A 22946-nucleotide genomic window follows, 5' to 3' on the forward strand; every position below is an offset into this window, starting at 1 on the left:
ATTGAAGGCTGGCTTGATAGGAAGGGGGATGCTCCCCGTCTCCTCCTGAGAGTTGTGGGTTGGGGAGAGTCTGCTCTTTCTGTCCACCCCTGGGAAGTCCTGCCTGCCCAGACCCAGCACCTATCTAGGAAGAAATGAAGCTGTCCCTTGGGTGCTTCTCCCCCACCTCACCACCACATCCAGGTTCATCCAGCCCTTCAGGGAGAAGCAGTGGTCTGTCATCATTAGACCTTCCCCACAAGGTAGACTTGGGGCATTGCTTCTGACCAGAAGGCTTCCATTAGAGCTTAACAGAAAAAAGAAAGGTCTTATGACTCAGCTGCATCAAGCCACAGCACAGAATCCAGGATGTTCACCACCATCAGGAGAGGGTATTCTAGGGCAAGGCTGGCTAGCAAAGCTGTGTGGGAGGTGAGAGGCCTTGAGGAGCAAGAGGGGCTGCAGATCAGTAGCAAGGCCCTTGCGTGAGGAGCACAGTCTGAGCTATCACTTGCGTTCTGCCTGCCTCCAGCAAGCAGCATTTTCTACTTCTTGGAAACATAGACTGATTTGAAACAAAAAGCTACCTCCTGTGCAAAACTTTTGCTGTGTCTATGGATTATTGATTCTTCTGATAAAATTGCAAAACAGCTTATACAATCCTCTACCATAGCACTTAACACGGTATTGTAATTGCCCATTTTCAGATTCTCCTCTGCTTAGATGGATCTATTTTAGGCAATCCAGCAGATTGTTTGTTTGTTTTAATCTCGTAGATTGTTTGAGCAAGTGAATGACACTTCCCTCCGCCTAGCTCTTCTAGCCCTGAAATAAAATAATGTAATAACAACATTAACAACATAAGGATAAAAATAATGGCTCCAGGCCTGTAATCCCAGCACTCTGAGAGGCCAAGGCAGGCGGATCACGAGGTCAGATCAAGACCATCCTGGCTACCATGGTGAAATATTCCATCTCTACTAAAAACAAAAAATCAGCAGGGTGTGGTGGCACACACCTGTAGTCCCAGCTACTTGGGAGGCTGAGGCAGGAGAATTGCTTGAACCCGGGAGGCGGAGGTTGCAGCGAGCCAAGATCGAACCACTGCACTCCAGCCTGGAAGACAGAGCAAGACTGTCTCAATAAATAAATAAATAAATAAAGTCTCCAATAACAGTTACTTTTTTTTTTTTTTTTTTAAGACATGGTCTCACTTTTTCACCCAGGAGAGAATGCAGTAGCGTAAACACGGCTTACTGCAGCATCAACCTCCTAGGCTCAAGCAATCCTACTGCTTCAGCCTCCCAAGTAGGTGGGACCACAGGCCCATGCCACCATGCCACCATGCCCACCTAATTGTTTATTTATTCATTTTTTTTTTTTTTTGAGATGGAATTTCGCTCTTGTTACCCAGGCTGGAGTGCAATGGCACGATCTCGGCTCACCGCAACCTACGCCTCCTGGGTTCAGGCAATTCTCCTGCCTCAGCCTCCCGAGTAGCTGGGATTACAGGCATGAACCACCATGCCCAGCTAATTTTTTGTATTTTTAGTAGAGACGGGGTTTCACCATGTTGACCAGGATGGTCTCGATCTCTTGACCTCGTGATCCGCCCGCCTCAGCCTCCCAAAGTGCTGGGATTACAGGCTTGAGCCACCGCGCCTGGCCTTATTCATTTATTTTTATTTGTTTTACTTTTTTTTTTTTTTTTTTTTTTTGAGACAGAGTCTCCTTCTGTTGCCCAGGCTGCAACCTCCACCTCCCAGGTTCAAGTGATTCTCCTGCCTCCGCCTCCTAAGTAGCTGAGATTACAAGCACGTGCCACCACACCCAGCTAATTTTTGTATTTTTAGTAGAGACAGGGTTTCACCATGTTGGTCAGGCTGGTCTCGAACTCCTGACCTTGTGATCTGCCCACCACAGCCTCCTAAAGTGCTGAGATTACAGGTGTGAGCCACTGCGCCCAGCATGTTTTTATTTTTGTAGAGATGGAGGTTTTGCCATGTTGCCCAGGCTGGTCCTGAACTGGCCTCAAGCAATCTTCCCACCTTGGCCTCCCAAAGTGTTAGGGTTATAAGCACGAACCACCACACCCAGCCATATTTACCTTTTATTAAGCATCTACTCTTTTCCAAGTCCTGGTTGAAATGTTTTAAAATATGTTATCAAGGCCCAGTACAGCATCAAGCCTGTAATGCCAGCACTTTGGGAGGCCAAGGATGTTGGATCACCTGAGGTCACGAGTTCGAGACCAGCCTGGCCAATATAGTGAAATCCCCATCTCTACTAAAAATACAAAAATTAGCCCAGTGTGGCAGGTGTCTGTAATCCCAGGTACTCAAGAGGCTGAGGCAGGAGAATCACTTGAACCCAGAAGGTAGAGGTTGCAGTGAGCCAAGATTGCCCCACTGCACTCTAGCCTGGGCAACAAGAGCAAAACTCCATCTCAAAAATAAATAAGTAAATAAATCATAAAATGAAATATATTATCAAGTTTAATGCTTCAAAATGATCCTATTAGGAAGGTATTATTACCCCCATTAAGAAAGGGAACAGAGGCTCAGAGAGACACAATGACAGAAGCAGCATTCAACCCAGGTTTGTCTGCCTCTGAAGCCCAAATAATCATGATATTTGTTTCTGACTTCAGTCAATAACTGGTGTCCTCAGAGTAAGCTGGAAACCCTTGTGAAATGCTGAAAAGAAATCTGCCTTTCAGAGGGAAAGGTCCTAGACCATGACACCACTGCCACTTTCCCTTGCCCCCAGGACAGTGGAGAGATGCTCTAACCCCTAACATCCAAATGGCCTCCTGCAGAAGGCTGTGACTGGTTTTACTCCCTCCATACCTCAAACAGATCAGGAACTGGGCTGCAAATGCCTTATTACAGCAGGAATTACCCTTGGCAGTGAGTTTCACACATAAGTGCCCTGAGTTTATCCAGTGCTTTGGCTGAAGCATTCCAAGTGCCATTCGCTGATTAATCTTCCCAGTGCTCCTGTGGGGCAAGCTGGCAGTACTCTTGGCTGATTTTACAGAGCATTAGCTCCTTGAGAGCAGGAGCTATGTGGCCCCACCACACACAGGGGTTAGAGAAACAAGTAATGGTTGCGTGGCAAAGAAACTGAAGCTCTCAGAAAAGTAGTTTAGACAGAGGTTGGGAACAGGTGACTGGTTCCCACCCTGGGATTCTACACTACTTCATCTGGCATCTTTGCACTGCCATTTAGTTATCATGTAGCCTTGGGGAGTTATTTCATCTACCTGAGTCTCCATTTTCCCATCTGTAAAATGGAAAGCTAAACATAAGGGGGAAAAAAAAAAAAAAAGGATTTTCGAGGACCAAAGGAATTAGTGTGCTTAACTCACATATTGAACACGTGTTAAGTATCAATAAATGTTAGCTAGTACTGTTATTAGGTTGGTACTTGGCACTGTGCAATGAATACATGGAATGAGCTTTGATACCACCAGCTCTGCAGTTTATTTCAAAATTACAGATTCTACAACTTACTACTAGCTTTGTGATGTTGGACAGAGGTTATAACTTCACCAGTGAATCTTTCTCTTCATCTATGAAATAAGATGATAACTCTAAAATAAAAAGCTTGAAAGTACTTTGCTTTGTAAGCTGTCAAGCACTATGCAGACCTTAACTGCAGTTTTAGAAAGAGCACAGGCCTTGCTATATGACTGTACAGGAATCCCAGCTCTGCCCCTTAAACTCCTCACCTCTCAAGTTTTCCTCATCTGTAATACAGGCATGGTGATCACATCTGTCTTGAGGTGTTGTGACAAATTAAGTGATTAAGGACAATATATTTAAAGTAGCTGGCACGGTGAGAGGTGGTCCATAAATGTTACTTCCCTACCCCTAACAAATAAGTCTTGCCTTTCAAGGACCTGAAGCAAAGGAAGCCGCGGGATGTGGTGGGAAATGTGTGGAACGAATAGCTGAGTTGATTCCTGGCTCTGCCGTTGTGTGGCCTTGAGGTTTCACTGCCTCTCTAAGCCTTCAGATTCCTTCCCTCTAACACTAAGTATGCCTCCATTGCAAAGTTCTCTCAATACACAGGAACTACTAACAAATGCAGAGACAGGCCTGTGAAGCACTCTTACGGAAAAGACCCAATTGCAAGGAACAACCAAAATTTCCAAGCCCGAAACCAGATGGGGTCACGAGCTGTGAAATAAGCAATCCAGGCTCCACAAAGCTCAGAAGAGCATGGGAGGTTTCAAGCCCCCTGTCTGGACGCTGCCAGTGCACCGGCCTTGAGAAGGTCGAGAGACGACTCAACCCTCCCACAGCGATAATCGGGTAGGAGGAGGCAAGGGGAGGGAGGAATGTACTATTCACCGCCCCACCCATCCCCTGCCTCTAATCTCTCTTCCGGAATTTTACAGCCCTCTCTTACTGGGGCGGGGCGGAGAGGGCAGGGCGCTGGCTCCAGCTGTTTGCAGGAATCCCCCGCCCCTGGCCTATCCGCTCGTGCAGGAAGCCCTAGACTAGTACCCTGAGCCTCCACTGTTCGCTCTCTTCGGCCTCCCCGGGCTCTAGAGCTTCCACTGCGTCCGCTTTTTGGGGAGGGGAGGCAGTGCGGGCCGTGAATTCCGGGAGAAGTCAAGGCTCGCTCCGGGCGTGGGTCCGCGGGCGGAGGGCTAGCAGTCCCGACGCCTGGAAAGCTTCGGCTGGGCCTGAGTGCATGGGAATGCGGCGGCCTCCGCGGGATCCTTCCCTGGGCCGATCCACCGTCAGGATCCCCAGCTCCACCGTCGTCAGGTGGGACTGGATTTCGGTCAGAGAAGAAAATGACTTCGGAAACTGGCAACCAGGGAGAGGGAAAAGTTGAAAAACGTGGCTTAGCCTCCTTAGTTCATCTTTCACATGGGGCAACTGAGGCCTGCCCGGGACGGGACGGGGACCTGCGCTGGGCCGCACTGAGCATCAGCCGGGGGACCCTAGTTCTTTCCCTATCCGTGGTGGATTGGTTGGTTCCAAGACCCCTGCGGATCCCAAAATCTGCGGATGCTCAAGTCCCTGTTATAAAATGGGTCAGGCGCGGTGGCTCACGTCTGTAATTCCAGCACTTTGGGGTCTGAGGCAGGAGGATCACTCGAGGTCAGGAGTTGGGAGACTAGCCTGGCCAACATGATGAAACCTCAGTGTCTACTGAAAAAAAAAAATACCAAAATTAGCCAGGCATGGTGGCGGGCACCTGTAATCCCAGCTACTTGGGAGGCTGAGGCACTAGAATCTTCCCTTGAACCCAGGAGGCGGAGGTTGCAGTGAGCCGAGATCACACCACTGCATTCCAGCCTGGGCGATAGAGCTAGACTCTCTTAAAAACTAAAAAAAATATATATAATGGTATATATTTGCATATGATCTAAACATATCCTCTCGTATACTTTAAATCATCTCTAGATTACTTATACATAATACAGTGTAAATGCTATGTAGTTGTTATATTGTATTGTTTAGGGAAAAATGACAAGAAAAATGTACATGTTTAGTGCAGATGCTTTTTTTTTTTTCCTGAATATTTTTGATCCCTGGTTGGTTGAATTCAGGAATACGGAGGGCCTACTGCACTTGAGCCTGTGGCACTGCCCTGCCTTCTGGGTTCCATTCACAGCATTTCCTGATACCTTGTGACTCAGTTTCCGAATTTGGCAGTTGAAAATAAAAAGGATTTATTAACAACTGAAACTAGAGCTGTTGGAAGTGAAGCAACAAGTCTTCCTACACAACAAAGGGATTAGGAGGTCAATGATGTTCACAGCTGACGTTTATTGAGCATTTACTATGTGCCAGGCACTATTCTAAGCACTTGATATGTATTAACTAATTTAACTTTCATAATCCTAAAGGGTGGGAATTCTTGTTATCTCCATTTTACATTACCCTATTATTACTCTATTATCCCCATTTCATGGAGAAGCTGAGATAAATAACAGTGAAACCATTTGACCAAAGTCACCCAACACCCAACTGGTAGTATATGATAGAGCCAGGAGGATTTGAACCCAGCAAATATTTTTTCAGGGCCCCACTTCCTCAACCACTGTGTGTCTGCCTCTCCTAATAAGAATGTGGTGACAATCTACCACATTCTGGATGTTGTTCTAACAATGTGAACTCTTTTTATTATGGCAACCTCTTTCAGAGTGACTTAGATTATCTGTGCCTGTATAAATGTTTAATATATGCTATCTGACCAGTGATAATGTTTCTACACACTGAAACTTCAAAGTACTAGCTTAAACAGGGCAATCAAGGTCACATGTGAAAGTGAGAGGACTCCTTCCCCAATGGTGCACAGCTTTCTTTCTATTTATTTATTTATTTATTTATTTATTTTGAGACGTAGTTTTGCTCTTGTTACCCAGGCTGGAGCGTAATGGCGTGATCTCAGCTCACCGCAACCTCCGCCTCCTAGGTTCAGGCAATTCTCCTGCCTCAGCCTCCCGAGTAGCTGGAAGTACAGGCACGCGCCACCATGCCCAGCTAATTTTTTGTATTTTTAGTAGAGACGGGGTTTCACCATGTTGACCAGGATGGTCTCGATCTCTTGACCTCGTGATCCACCCGCCTCGGCCTCCCAAAGTGCTGGGATTACAGGCGTGAGCCACCGCGCCCGGCAGCTTTCTTTCTTTTTAACTTTTTTTTAGAGACAGGGTCCCCAAGCGATCCTTCCACCTCAGCCTGCCGAATAGCTGGGACTACAGGCACATGCCACAGCACCTGGCACAGTTTTCTTAATTCTGCCTAGTGCTATGGCCAGAATCTTGACTTTCCCACCCATAGTGGGTGCCATTTTACCTAGTGACAACCTCGAGTACCCGTCTCCACATCAATGATCCTAACGTATCTGCTACTGTGTTTTCAAGGACACTGAAAAGTTTGTCCTGCCCACTCACACATATCCCTCCGCCCTATATATGTAGAAATTGCACAGTTGGAGGTTTCCTTCTTGGTTTGAAGCCAAAAACGATAGTTCATCTTTTGTTAAAATGCAAACATCACAAGAGAAAAATAAACTGGGCCTCATCAAACTGTTTTCATGTAATAAGAATGACATTACCAGATCATGGCTGAGCGTGGTGGGTTACGCCTGTAATCCCAGCACTTTGGGAGGCTGAGACAGGCGGATCACCAGAGGTCAGGAGTTTGAGACCAACCAGTCTGGCCAATGTGGTAAAACCTCATCTCTACTAATAGTACAAAAAAAAATTACCAGATCCTTCCTTTTTTTTGTTTTTTGTTTTTGTTTTTTGTTTTTTAAAGCCCAGTGGATTCCCAATCCTTCCTAAGAACAAGTTTTAGTAGGAGAGACACCAGGACTATCAACTCACCCCAATTCGTATCTGAAAAGACCTTAGAAGTCATCTAGTGGAACCCCTCCTTTCATAGGCACATATAAAGAAAAAGAGTTTTTAGATCACTCAGAGATATTGAGGGTCTGAGAAGAGGCTGGGGGAAAACCATTATGGAGAAGGAAACAGAAGGGCAGGCAAAGGGACAAAAGATGAGATTAGCCTCAATGTCAGAAACCTTTCCTTCTCGAACTCCTGGGCTCAAGCGATCCTCCTCAGCCTCTCAAAGTCCTGGGATTACAGGTATGAGCCACTATGCTTGCATAGAAACCTTTCCTTCTGGCCAGGCATGGTGGCTGATGCCTGTAATTCCTTTTTTTTTTTTTTTTTTTTTTTTTTTTATTCACCTGGGTACAGGTGGGCTAAGGCTGAAAAGAGCATTAGCCTTTTTTTTTTTTTTTTTTTTTTTTTTTTCACACATCTATAATTCCAGCACTTTGGGAGGCTGAGGCAGGTGGATCATGAAGTCAGGAGTCCAAGAACAGCTTGGCCAAGATGGTGAAACCCTATCTCTACTAAAAATACAAAAATGAGCTGGGCATGGTGGCAGGCGCCTGTAATCCCAGCTACTAGGGAGGCTGAGGCAGAGAATTGCTTGAACCAGGGAGGCAAAGGTTGCAGTGAGCCGAGATAGTGCCACTGCACTCCAGCCTGGGTGACAGAGACAGAGTCTCAGGAAAAGAAAAAAAGGCCAGGTGTGGTGGCTCATGCCTGTAATCCTAGCACTCAGGGAGGCCGAGGCAAGCGGATCATCTGAGGTCAGAAGTTCGATATCAGCCTGGTTGACATAGTGAAACCCCAACTCTACCAAAAATTAAAAAATTAGCCAGGCGTGGTGGCATGTACCTGTAGTCCCAGCTATTCTGGAGGCTGAGGCAGGAGAATCACTTGAACCTGGGTGGTGGAGGTTGCAATGAACCAAGATTACAACACTACACTCCAGCCTGGGCAACAGAGTGAGACTCCATCTCAAAAAAAAGAAAAAAAAGAAACCTTTTCTTCTATTTGTGTTTTTGTTTTGTTTAAAGATGGGGTTTCACCATAATGGCCAGGCTGGTCTTGAACTCCTGACCTCAGGTGATCCACCCATCTCAGCCTCCCAAAGTGTTGGGATTACAGGCATGAGCCACAGCGCCCAGCCTATTTGTATTTTTTTAAATCTGACCTTGGCTGGGCATGGTGGCTCATGCCTGTAATCCCAGCAAGGGTGGGCAGATTGCTTGAGGCCAGGAGTTGGAGACCAGCCTGGCCAACATGACAAAACCCCGTTTCTACCAAAAATACAAAAATCAGCCGGACGTGGTGGCACATGCCTGTAATCCCAGCCTCTTGGAAGTCTGAGGCACGAGAATCGCTTGAACCTGGAGGTTGCAGTGAGCCAAGGTCACACCACTGCATTCCAGCCTAGGCAACAGAGCAAAACTCTGTCTTAAATAAATGAAGGAATGAATGAATAAATAAATAAATAAATAAATAAATAAAATCTGTCCCCACTACTGTAAAAAAATGATATATGCATTTTATGATACTTAAATTATACTTTAATAAGGCTGCTAAAAAATTAGGCATGCTTCATACACATTTTTTAAATTACAGAGATCGATGCTTAATAAAACAAAAGTCTCCTGCAATGCTACCCAGAAAAAGAACCACTATTAACAATTTAGATTATATTGCCCTTCCTGATTTTTTCTGTATATTCAAATTTTTCTGTGCGTTTATATGTATGTGTGTGTTTAACAGAAATAGAATTATTTCCTTTAATAATATGTCTTGGACAGTTATCCATGTCAGTGCATTTAGATCTACCTTGTTCTTTTCAAAGGCTACTTACACAGTATGACTGAACTATATATATATATATATTTTTTTTTTTCCAAGAGGGAGTCTTGCTCTGTCGCCCAGAGCTGGAGTGCAATGGCTCGATATTGGCTCACTGCAACCTCTCCCTCCTGAGTTCAAGCAATTCTCCTGCTTCGGCCCCCCAAGTAGGTGGGAATACAGGTGTGTGCCACCACGCCCAGCTAATTTTTGTATTTTTAGTAGAGACAGGGTTTCACCATGTTGGCAAGGCTGGTCTCAAACTCCTGACCTCGTGATCCGCCCACCTCAGCCTCCTAAAGTGCTGGCATTACAGGTGTGAGCACCGTGCCCAGCCAACTGAACTATAATTTATTTCACAGATTCCCTATTGGTAAATATTTAGGTTGTTTCCAATTTTTTGCTATTAGAAACAGTACTGCGGCAGACATTTTTGCACACATATCTTGATATATCTTGGAGCACTTTTAGGGGAATTCTGTAGGATAAATTACCAGAGAAACTTCCTTTCAAAACAATATGCTTCATCAACTATAATTTTCATCTTATTCCAAATGTCCTGACATAAAAGCCTGTTCCCGATCAAATTTGCATAAAATGCTTCATGTATAGCACACATGAAACAAATATCAATTTCATGGCCATTGTTACCATTGTTTCATGATATCATTAATCCAGTGAATAGCTCATTCCTTCAGTTAACAACTGATGAGCTTCTGCAATATAATAGGTCTAAGGATTCAACAGTGAAGAGACATAGACCCTGCCCTCAAGAAGATGACAGTCTAGAAACTGATGGAGGTCTAACCAGCCATAACAACATCATGAGATGAGTACTACAAAAATGGTAACTAGCCAAGCGCGGTGGCTCACACCTTGGTCTCAGCTACTTAGGAAGCAGAGGTGGGAGGATTACTTGAGTCCAGGAGATGGAGACGGCAGTGAGCTATGATTGCACCACTGCGCTCAAGCCTGGGTGACTGGGCGAGACTCCATCTCCGAAATAAATAATTAACTAATTAATTAAAAGAAAGTAGTAACTGCAGGGAAAATAAGGGAAAACATAAAAGGGACATCTAACCGTCTTGAAGAAAGACAAGAAAGGAAAGGGCTACGAGGAAGAAGTAACAGCTTGAATTATCCAAAGAGGGAAGGTAGTGAGTGCCCCAGCTATAAAAGGTATCCAAGCAGAGACCAAGATACCATTTCCAAGAAATAGTGGCAGGGATAGTAAAAAAGATCAATGGTTCTCAAACATCTACTCTGAGACTGGTGCTAGAATGTGGAAAAAGGGAAAAAAAAAATGTATGAAAGAGTGAGTTATTTATTAAATGTATTGTTCAAGGAACAGTCTTTAATTCTAAGAAGATATACCATTCCTTCCTTTTTTCACATTAAAATGTGCTTTCTTTTGTGAAGTAGTGGTGGCAGTACATGATAGTTGTTTTTTTAATGTTCTTATTTAGCCAAACTAAAAGCTAACAACCATATCTGGGTCTCCCTCCTCATTTTTAAAACTTTTAACTGTTGATGACATCCAAAAGTCTGGGGACTTCTGAGCCAGACGACATCTAAGACTCTTTCCATCCTGTGATTATAAAATTCTCTGCTCAACGGTGATTAAGGCCTGAAGCTAAATTAAGTTCAGAATCTGTGAGCCAAATCCTTTTCAACAGACCTAGGGTAAAAATAAATACATAAGTCTATGAGTAAGTAACAGAAAGACAACAATCTGATAGCCTCTAAAACACTTTTATTTTTTGGTTCCCAAACCACATAAGAGTACCTCAAGTTTCCATATAGATTTGCTCTCCCGCTCCAGGGAAATGTAGCAATGAAGAAGAGAGACCACAGAAATAACAGATAGAAGTGATATGGGAAAAATCAATTTGGTGCAGTTTTCACAAACCTTTAAAATAGAGCAATTTAAGTGATGATGGGGTTTCATGACCAGCGGCAGCAGAGCCTCTGATGGGAATGCTGGTATTTTTCGGGCATTTCTCTGAATGAGTGGAAAGGGAAGGAAAATGTTGGGTTTTTTTTTGTTTTTTTTTTCCTCCCCTTCCACTTATAAGAAAATGGAGGCAATGAAAAGCAAAAGTCTCCCATAATGTCCCATTAAGAGAAATGAATGAAATGCAGCTCCCTTGTAGCCAAATAGCACAAACCCTCAGACAGGCACTGGGCAGGCCCTGCCTGCCGATGCTACAGAAACCAAGTATTCACCAACGCACCTGGCCCTGTAGTTACCATGGTGACTCCTCACCTTTTGCATTCCTTACCTTCAGGGTTGAGACTGGTTCAGGGCACATTTGAGTTTTCATGTTTCTCCTTGGCTTCTGGAAAAGGAAAGAAGAGGGGCCGGGAGGGAGACCAACAGCAGGTGGGGGAAGTGGAAATGGCTCAGGTGGAGCCCAGCAGACCTAGGTTCAAATCTCAGCTCCTCAAGGAATACCCCCTTCTTTTTTTTTTTTTTTTTTTTTTTTTCATTCAAACAACCCCTGGAGGCTGGTGGCTCATGTCTGCAATCTCCCCACTTTGGGAGGCTGAGGCAGATGATCCTTTGAGGTCAGGAGTTTGAGACCAACCTGGCCAACATGGTGAAACCCTCTCTACTAAAATACAAAAATTAGTCGGGCATGGTGGTGCATGCCTGTAATTCCAGCTACTTGGGAGGCTGAGGCATGAGACTCGCTTGAACCTGAAAGGTGGAGGTTTCGGTGAGCTATGATCACTATAATTACGCCACTGCACTCCAGCCGGGGTGAGATTTTGTGGGGTTTTTTTGAGATGGAGTCCCTCTGCTTCCCAGTCTGCCTCAGCCTCTCGAGTAGTTGGGATGACAGGTGCCCGCCACCGCGCCCGGCTAATTTTTGTATTTTCAGTAGAGATGGGGTTTCATCATCTTGGCCAGGCTGGTCTCAAACTCCTTACCTCGTGATCCACCCGCCTCAGCCTCCCAAAGTGCTAGGATTACAGGCGTGAGCCGCCGTGCCCAGCCAGGTGAAAGTTTTAACGTTCTTTTTAGCCAAACTAAAAGCTAGCAACCATATCTGGGTCTCCCTCCTCATTTTTAAAACTTGTAACTATTGAAGACATCCAAAAGTCTGGGACTTCTGAGCCTCTTAGCTTTTCAGCCTGCACACCTTCTGGGCGAGATTCTGTCTCAAAAACAAACAAGCAAACACAAAAACAACGCCTGTTCTGGGTCAGGCACAAGCAAATACCAGAAATGGCTGTGAAGAGCTGGAGTTGCCCCTGGAGAGCCAGCAGTACAGGGGGAAAGTTGGCTCAGGAGATGATCAGAAGCCAGGATGAGAAGTTACTTCACTGGGGCAGGTGCTGCTTCTGTCACCTCTTGGGGACCGGGGAAACTGAAGCCCAACTACATTGAGAAGGACTCTTACGCACACTCTGGCCAGCCCATAAAAGCTAAGCATAAGGGCATCAAACTTAAGGGTGAGATGCATTGAGACTTGTACCCTGACCTCAGGCAAGTCTGTTCACTTTCCTGAGCCTCAGTTTCCCCATCTGTAAATCAAAGCTAATAGTAACTGCATTACTCTTATCAATTAATACATAATGATGAAGCAAAGAGCAGACACACCTAAATCCACCACACCCTAACTCTCGAATGCCCAGCTGAGTGACTGGCAGAATTCTGAACTTTCACCTCTCTGAGTCTCAGTTTCCTTACTTTGTAAAAGGATAATCATAATCATAACTCATAAGGGTGTTTCTAGACTTAGAAAAGAATATATATGTATGTAAACCACACAGCACCAGCAGACAATAAAATGCTGGCTGCTTTTTTGTTGTTGTTTGTTTTGTTTTGTTTTGAGACCGAGTTCCCTCTGTCGCCCAGGCTGGAGTTCAGTGGCACGATATCGGCTCACTGCAATCTCCACTTCCCAGGTTCAAGCAATTCTCCAGCCTCAGCCTCCTGAGTAGCTGGGACTACAGGCACCTGCCACCCTGCTGGCTAATTTTTTGTATTTTTAGTAGAGATGGGGTTTCACCGTGTTGGCAGGCTGGTCTCAAACTCCTGGCCTCAGGTGATCCACCCACCTCAGCCTCCCAAAGTGCTGGGATTACAGGCATGAGCCACCACACTTGGCCCCATGGTAGCTGCTTTTAAATACAGAAATGTAATTCCTGATCCAGAGCCTCATAGTCAGATATTATTGTTGTTTTTGTTTGTTTTGAGGTGGAATCTCACTACGTCACCCAGTCTAGAGTGCAGTGGTGAGACCTTTGCTCACTGCAACCTCCGTCATCCAGGTTCAAGCAATTCTCCTGCCTCAGCCTCCTGAGTAGTTGGGATTACAGGTACACACCACCACATCTGGCTAACTTTTTGTATTTTTAGTAGAGACAGGGTTTCACCATATTGGCCAGGCTGATCTCGAATTCCTGACCTTGTGATCCTCCCACCTCGGCCTCCCAAAGTGTTGGGAGTACAGGCATAAGCCTGTAAATTTATTTTTTAAAATTTCTTTTTTTCGTTCCAGGCTGGTCTCAAACTCCTGGTCTTAAGCCATCCTCTCGCCTCTGCTTCCTTAAGTGCTGGAGTTATAGATGTGAGCCACTGCACCCAACCTATTGTTATTAATGTTACAGGTAGAGAGCCTGGCGCCTCGTTGACACTCCAAAATCTTTACTTTCCAGGCTTTTCGGACCCTTTCCTCAGCCCACCCCACCTTTGCCTTCTCTTCAGCTTTCAAATGTTGGCTACTTCCCTTGCAAGCCAAGGAGGTGTAGCTGGAGGTCTGTGTTCCTTGCATAGCATTCCCCTTTTCCCCTCAGCTGGATGAAGGGGAGAGGGCTTGAGCCTGACCCAGTGGACTGCCCACGTGGCTCCCCTGGAGACCGAGGTAGGGGAAAAGGCAGAGAGTGCGTCAGTCTGATGCAATCACAGGCTTAGTGCTTGGCTCACTTCCTCCTCTTTGGGTGTTTACGGGAGCCTGGATTCCACAGGAACCCTTGGAAGTGTGCACTGACAACAGCGTGGGGGACAGACGGCACACAAAATTGTCCCTGCTTCAGGGACAGTTCAGGAAGAAAGTGATACTGTGCCTGCCTGGGCCTCACGTGCCCTGGGCTCGGGCTCACGGGAAAGAGATACCAGGTGTCGAATAGAGAGAGAGGGGCAGGGCAGGCAGGCAGGCAGGGAGGATGGAGGCATGACACGGGACAAACCACTGGCTGCTACCAGGGCCCAGTTCCAGACACAGCTCTGGGAGGACGTGAATAGGCCCTTTATTTAAGCTGGGGTGGGGGAAGGGAGTCACAGAAGGGGATCTCAGGTGATAAGGAGCCTCAGAACAAGCTGAGGGGATCTTGTCCCTTCCTTCTCAGCAGAGATCCTAGCAGGGGAGAAGCGTCTTTTTAAGGACTTGTTTTCCAGCCATTTGCCTAGGATCTTCTTTTGGGAGGCCCCTCCTTAGTCCCACAGGCCTTGCTGGGTCACCTAGAGAGGTCCTAAGAGGTCAAGGACATGGGCTTTTGGCAGTCAAGTCTCAGCTCTTCCAGTGACTGGCTGGATGCCCCAGGCAAGTCGTTTCACCCAACTCTCAACTTCCTTATGTCAAACAAGGATAATAACAAGTTGTCCACCCCAGAGATAAAGCCAGTAGGCCCTTAGAACATTGCCTGGCAATGGTTAAAGCACTCAATAAGTGTTAGATGTTGTTATTTTTATTAAGAATAAAGGCTTGGAGAGCATTCACCAACCCCCTACCCCCCAAGCTGGGGCCCAATTGTCCTTCTTCCTTCGGTATCTAATGACTGTTTCCCAGCTATCGGAAAGGAATCCAACTTCCCCTCCCCCAGAGCTGTGAAACTGAGTAGCAAAGCTTGCTCAAGCTCCTGAGTCATTCAGCAAAACCAGCCCAAGATAATCAGTGGATCAAGGAAACTAGATGCAGAGTGGGGAAAACCCAGCTGCAAAGCTGGGGCCCTCTCTCAGGGCAATTCCCTCTGCCGGCCCGCTTTCACTTCAAGTTCACAAACAAGACAGCATCTTCCCAGGCCCTCCTGAACCCAGAATAAGGCCTTAGCTACACCTAGGTCTCTAGACAGCAGCCAGGCCTTTCCCTGGAGTCTTGTTCGACACAAACTTTTTGCCTTTGGGCAAACTCTCTCCTTTCCTCCAAATCCCAGGCCTCAGGAGAATGAAACCCTTCCTCCCCTGCTCACTGTCCACTCATTTCTCAGTCCCTGTCATCTGACTTCTGTCTGGCCACTGAACTGTCTCTCATCACACTCACTGATGATCTCTTCATTATCAAATCCAAAGACTTTTTCCAGGCCTTTCTTTCTTTTTTTAATATAAATTTTTTTTTTTTGGAGATGAAGTTTCACTCTTGTTGCCCAGTCTGGAGTGCAATGGCACAATCTCAACTCACTGTAACCTCTACCTCCTAGGTTCAAGCAATTCTCCTGTCTCAGCCTCCTGAGTAGCTGAGATTACAGGCGCCCACCACCATGCCCTACTAAATTTTGTATATTTAGTAGAGACTGGGTTTCACCATGTTCACCAGGCTGGTCTTGAACTCCTGACTTCAAGTGATCCACCCGCCTCAGCCTCCCAAAGTGCTGGGATTACAGGCGTGAACCACCATGCCTGGCCTACGCCTTTCCTACTTGCCTTCTGTAAACACTCAGAGATGTTGACTACTACTCTCTTTCTTTTCTTTCTTTCTTTTTTTTTTTTTTGAAACCAATTCTTGCTCTGTCCCCCAGGCTATAGTGCAGTGAAGCAACCTCAGCTCACTGCAATCTCTGCCTCCTGGATTCAAGCAAGTCTCCTGCCTCAGCCTCCAGAATAACTGGGACTGCAGGCACACGCCACCACGCCCAGCTATTTTTTTTGTATTTTTAGCAAAGACGGTGTTTCATCATGTTGGCCTGGATGGTTTCTATCTCCTGACCTTATGATCCACCCGCTTTGGCCCCCCAAGCGATTACAGGTTTGTTTGTTTGATTTTTGAGACAGAGTTTTGCTCTGTTGCCCAGGCTGGAGTGCAGTGGCGAGATCTTGGCTCACTGCAGCCTCCGCCTCCTGGGTTCAAACGATTCTTCTGCCTCAGTCTCCTTAGTAGCTGGAACTACAGGCATGTGCCACCATGCCCAGCTAATTTTTGTATTTTTAGTAGAGACGGGGTGTCACCATTATTGGCCAGGCTGGTCCTTGTGATTCGCCCACCTCAGCCTCCCAAAGTGATGGGATTACAGGCATGGGCCACTGTGCCAGGCCTGTTTGTCTTTTGAGAGGGAGTCTCACTCTATCGCTCAGTACAGTGACGAGCTCTCGGCTCGCTGCAACCTCCACCACGTGGTTTCAAGCAATTTTCCTGTCTCAGCCTCCTGAGTAGCTGGAATTACAGGCACGCACCACCATGCCTGGCTAATTTTTGTACTTTTACTAGAGATGAGGTTGCACCACATTGGCCAGGCTGGTCTCAGACTCCTGCCCTCAAGTGATCCGCCTGCCTCAGCCTCCCAAAGTGTTGGGATTACATGCATATGTTACTGTGCCCGGACTCTTTTCTTTTGTAGTTATTTTTTTAAAATAGAAATGGGGTCTCACTATGTTGCCAGGCTGGTCTCAAACTCCTGGCCTCAAGTGATCCTCTTACCTCAGCCTCCCAAAGTGGTGGGATTATAGGCATGAGCCCCCATGCCCAGCCCTGACCACTTTCTTCTTTAACTCTCCTTCCTGAGCTTCTGCAAGGCCACAGACCCCTGGTTCTCCTCCTCCTTCTCTCTTCCTTGGTGGCTGGCCACACTCCAGCCCTTAAGTGTCACTTCTCATGGTTCTACTCTCAGCCTTCTTCCCTTCCTACCCCTCATGCTCCCTTCTACATTTAAGCTATGACCTGTGTCTTCAACTTCTGCTTCTTTGCTGGTGACTTCCCAGACCGTATCTGAACCACAGATCTTCCCCCAAAGAGCTACCTGCCTTGTCAAGCAGCTCCACTTGCACGCTGCCAGGCACAGCAAGCTCAACAAGCCAAAACTGAACTCTATCTCCCCTCAAACCTGCTCCTCCTCCTAGGTTCCCAATCTTGATGAATGACACCACCTTTTACCCTGTTACCCAAGCCAGAAGCTCAAATGTCTCTCTTGCCTCTGCCCAGCCCAGCCCACCAAACACCGTGTTCTCAATCTTATAAATAAACTTCCCCTCTCCCCTCTGTCTCCACTGTTTCTTTTTTCTTTTCTTTTCTTTCTTCTTTTTTTTTTTTTTTTTTTTTTTTTTTAAATAGGGTCTTGCTCTGTCACCCAGGCTGGAGTGCAGTGGCGCAAGCACAGCTCACTGCAGCCTCAGCCTCCTGGGCTCAGATGATCCTCGCACCTCAGCCCTCCAAGCAGCTGGAACTACAGGTACTCACCACCATTCCCAGCTAATTTTTATATTATTTATAAAGATGGGTTTTCACCATGTTGCCCAGGCTGGTCTTGAACTCCAGGGCTCAAGTGATCCTCTTGCCTCAGTTTTCCAAAGTACCGGGATTACAGGTGTGAGCCACCACACCTGGCCTGTCTCCACTGTTTCTGCTTCAGTTTAGGGCCTCATAATGATCTGAAGCCTGGATTCATACATTTTTGGTTGTTTTTCTTTTTCTTTCTTCTTCTTCTTTTTTTTTTGAGACAGAGTCTTGCTCTGTCGCCCAGACTCTGACTTCTGGGTTCAAGCTATTCTCATGCCTCAACCACCTGAGTAGCTGGAATTACAGATGTGTGCCACCACACCTGGCTAATTTTTGTATTTTTAGTAGAGATGAGGTTTCACCATGTTGGCCAAGCGAGTCTAGAACTGCCCACCTTGGCCTCCCCAAGTGCTAGGATACTGGTGTGAGCCACTGTGCCTGGCCTGTTTTTTGTTTTTCTTGAGACAGGGTCTCACTCTGGTCACCCGGACTGGAGTGCAATGGCTGATCATGGCTCACTGCAGCCTTGACTTCCCAGGCCCAGATGATTCTCCCACCTCAGCAAACCAACTAGCTGGGACTACAGGCAAATGCCACTATGCCTGGCTAATTTTTGTATTTTTTGTAGAGATGGGGTTTCACCATGTTGCCCAGGCTGGTTTTGATCTGATCTTCCTACCTCAGGCTCCCAAAGTGCTGGGATAACAGGCTTGAGCCACCGCATGGTCCTGTTATTACATAAGGGGGCTCTCAGCCTCAATTTCTTTTCTCTTTGTGCTAAACTCTTTTTCAAGTGTCTGCCCATATAGATTCCCTATCCTGAGACCACAACTTGGCCCACAGGCCTTGCTGAAGAGGTGCCCTTACACTCTCGCTGACCTCACTGACGCCTGCCCTGCTATTGCCACAGCGTTTTGAACCAGAGGTGCCCATCTGACCCACACTGGGCTGAATACTATCTCCTGGGACTCTGAAACTGGGACACAGGGACTCTAGTTCAAACACTCCCAGGGGTCACAACAGTAATGATCATGAGTGAAACAGCCCAGTAAGAGACAACGGGAATGGCAGCAATTGTGGCAAACAGAAAGTGTGTACCTCGGCTAAAGGTAGCAGCTGCGTCTCTGCTGTAGCAGATGGTTGCCATGGGAATATGGGCCCAGACTTGTCAGATATTCTGATTTTCCAGATTTTTGTGTGAGATTTCCCAATTTTTGAATTTGGGGCACTAATTCATTTTTGTAAATGCCACAGGCTAAGAATATTTTTTTTACATCATATTTGGCCTACAGGGCTGCCAGTTTGCAGTTGGTGCCAGAGAGTCAGGTTTAGGCACAGGACTCAAAGCTGGAGACAGCCACTTGCTTCCACGTGTATGGAGAAGCAGAGAAGGCCCTCTGCAGAGCAAGAAGAACAAAGCCTAGTCCCGCTGACTCCTCGCCCCGCACATGCACCACGTGTCCACATTTCCTGGCCCAACACCTCCTGCCCTTCTTTCCAGGCCCAGGATTATGTAACAGCTAAAAGTTATGGGTGCTGAAGCCAGAAAAACCAAGGTTCAACTGCTGAGTCTGCAGCTCCCCAGCTGTGTGCTCTTAAGCAAGTCACTTCTCTGAGTCTCAGTCCCTTCCTTACTCTATAAAATAGGCTACTTACCTTATAGGGTTGTTTTTCTTTCTTTCTTTCTTTCTTTCTTTCTTTTTTTTTTTTTTTTTTTTTTGAGACAGAGTCTTGCTCGGTCACCCAGGCTGGAGTGTAATGGCACGGCCTCGGCTCACTGCAACCTCCACCTCCTGGGTTCAAGCGATTCTCCTGCCTCAGCCTCCTGAGTAGCTGGGATTACAGGCGCACACCACCATGCCCAGCTAATTTTTTGTATTTTTAGTAGAGACGGGGTTTTACCATGTTGGCCAGGATAGTCTCAAACTCCTAACCTCGTGATCTGCCTGCCTCAACCTCCCGAAGTGTTGGGATTACAGGTGTGAGCCACTGCGGCTGGCCCTATAGGGTTGCTATTAGGATTAAATGAGATGCTACTCAGAAAGCTCTTAGCACAGTGCCTGGCATCCAGTAAGCACTGAATGGATGTCACCCACTTTTATTATTATTGCCATTAGCAGTTGTGTTATTCCTCCTCATTCCAGACCTTTCTCCCACAACAACTGTATAACTGCAGGCATTTACCATTATTTTTTGAGGCAAGGTTTCACTCTGTTGCCCAGGCTGGAGTGCAATGGCACAACATCAGCTCACTGCAGCCTTGACCTCCTGGGCTCAAGCAACCCTCCCACTTCAGCCTACCATGTAGCTGGAACCACAGGCATGCACTACCACTCTTGGCTAATTTTTCTTTTTTTTTTTTTTTTTTTTTTGAGACGGAGTTTCGTTACCCAGGCTGGAGTGCAATGGCGCGATCTCGGCTCACCGCAACCTCCGCCTCCCGGGTTCAAGCAATTCTCCTGCCTCAGCCTCCTGAGTAGCTGGGATTACAGGCACACGCCACCATGCCCAGCTAATTTTTTGTCTTTTTGGTAGAGACGGGGTTTCACCGTGTTGACCAGGATGGTCTCGATCTCTTGACCTCATAATCCACCTGCCTCAGCCTCCCAAAGTGCTGGGATTACAGGCGTGAGCCACCGCGCCCGGCCTAATTTTTTAATTTTTTGTAGAGATAGGGTCTTACTCTGTTGCCCAGGCTGGTCTCAAACTCCTGAGCTCAAGCAATCCTCTCACTTCAGCCTCCCAAGGACTGTTATTATTTACTAATATGCTATCTGCTTTGGTATATTTTAAACTTCTTGAGTGAAAGGCCGCATTTTATCTCTCTTTATTTGGGCAAAGGGGAAGAAATGGGGTTGGAACACTGTTTTGTCCACAGTAGGTATTCAAGAAACATTTATCTGGCATGCTCCTTGGAAGTTAAGCTCCATGAGAGCAAGGACCTGTCTGATTCCCTACTTTATCCCCTGAGCCAAACAGTGCTGAGTACTGAGTACTCAGTAATGTGTACAGAATACAAGAATGAAAAGCATCTCCTCACCCTCCACCGTGATCTTTAACATATCCTTGGAGGTTACTGGTGCAAATCTCAATCCACAGTTTCATAGGTTCTGGAGTCTCTGTTAATGGCGTCCCATTTGTCCTTTGGAGAACTGTCCCACTCCTACTCAATGTGGCTGATCCACCTCAGCTTGGGAATGGCCATCTGACCAAGGGCTCATCAGTCAGAGATAGCTGTCCCCTGGCCTTAGTGAACAGGTTCAGGATGGCCTTATCATGTCCCCTGGCCTTAGTGACAGGTTCAGGATGGCCTTATGACTCAATCAAAGACAATCAGAGCTGCAACTATTGGAAAGGGGAAATTTGCTTTCCATTGAGGAAGCCAAGTAATGAGAACATAAGCCAATATAGAGCTGCTAGTGGCCATTATTACCACCATGAGGAAAAGGCCTACCCAGGAATGAAGCAAACACAGACAAAGGTGTGAGAGATAGAAAGAGCTAGACAGGGTCCTTAGAGGGTTTTTTGTTTGTTTGTTTTGGTTTTTTTGAGACAGGGTCTCACTCTGTTGCCCAGGCTGGAGTGGTGCAGTAGCATGAGCTTGGCTCACTGCAACCCCCACCTCCCAGGTTCAAGTGTTTTTCCTGCCTCAGTCTCCCAAGTATCTAGGACTACAGGTGCACACCACTGCGCCTGGCTAATTTTTGTATTTTTTGATAGATACAGGATAGAGAATGACAAAAACATATGTATAGAAGCAGAGGCTAGAGGCCATGATTTCCCAGACAGAAAGAAACAGAAAGAGAGAGCTGCTTCCTCATTCCTCATGAGACTAATTACTTCTCCTCTTGTGTTCTATGAGCTTTCTCTGGATTTCTATAATTCCCTCTCACCATTATCCTCCCGCTATTTTCTTTTTAACTTAAAACAGCTCTAGTGCTTTTTTGATCTTTGTTTTTGCTTGTAACCAAAAGGTTTTTAGACAACTGTCCTAGGAACAGGTCTGCAGCTAAGCAGTCTTGTTCACTAGGCTGACAGACACTGAGTCCCTGAATCGTTAGCTGTGTCACCTTGGCCAGAACACCTGGATTCACTGGACTGGCATGGCCCTCTGTAAAATAAAAATAATAATGCCTATCTTACCAGACTGAATGAGAGAAGGTGGAAATCAGAGCTTAGCAGAGTGCTGGGCACAGAGAATCCTTATCACCTGTGCATGCTGAACACAAAAGCGGGGCTGTGTCCAAGCCTAGAGCATCCCCTGGTTGGTCCCAGCTGGGAGACCAAAAAAGAAGGATTAAAGGGACAACCCCTCTCCCCATCAGCACCTTTTTCATCTCATTTGTACCTTTTTTTTTTTTGAGACAGAGCCTCACTCTGTCGCCCAGACTGGAGGGCAGTGGCAGGATCTCGGCTCACTGCAACCTCCATCCCTCCCTGGGTTCAAGGGATTCTCCCACCTCAGTCTCCAAAGTAGCTAAGATTGCAGGTGCCTGCCACCACGCCTGCCTAATTTTTGTGATTTAGTAGAGATGGGGTTTCACTATGTTGGCCAGGCTGGTCTCGAACTCCTGCCCTCAAGTGATCCACTCGCCTCAGCCTCCCAAAGTGCTGGAATTGCAGGCGTGAGCCACTATGCCTGGGCTTGTACCAATGTTTTAAAATCATTGAGGGGCAAAGAAATAGCTTTATTTTTAAAGGAGCCTATTCTGGAACTCTATTCTAATGACATAATCAAACAAGAGAAAATACATATGCATAAGAATATTCATTGCAAGTGTTTACACTAGAGAAAAACTGGAAGCAACTTAAATGCCCAACACTCTGTTTTGCTTATTAAATGATGGTACCTATATAAAACAGACAGTTATAAAGATTTGGAGGAGAAAGGACAAATTTTTTTTTTTGAGATGGAGTCTCACTCTGTCACCCAGGCTGGAGTGCAGTGGCACAATCTCAGCTCACTGCAACCTCCACCTCCCGGGTTCAAGCGATTCTCCTGTCTCAGCCTCTTAAGTAGCTGGGATTACAGGCACACATCATCACACCCGGCTAATTTTTGTATTTTTAGTAGAGATGGGGTTTCACCATGTGGTCAGGCTGGTCTCGAACTCCTAACCTTGTGATCTGCCCACCTTGGCCTCCCAAAGTGCCAGGATTACAGGCATGAGCCACTGCACCCAGCCAGGACAAAATATTCTTAAATGAAAATAACCATTAAGCAGAATTCAAAATGTTACAGGGTATACTGCAGAATTTGTCTGAATGTTTAAGGTGAAAGCCCAACATTTCAAAGAAGTTTCTTTTGCTGTCTTACACTCCAGATGCCACAC

Source organism: Saimiri boliviensis, chromosome 11 (genome assembly GCF_048565385.1).
Source record: "Saimiri boliviensis isolate mSaiBol1 chromosome 11, mSaiBol1.pri, whole genome shotgun sequence".
Classification (NCBI taxonomy): domain Eukaryota; kingdom Metazoa; phylum Chordata; class Mammalia; order Primates; family Cebidae; genus Saimiri; species Saimiri boliviensis.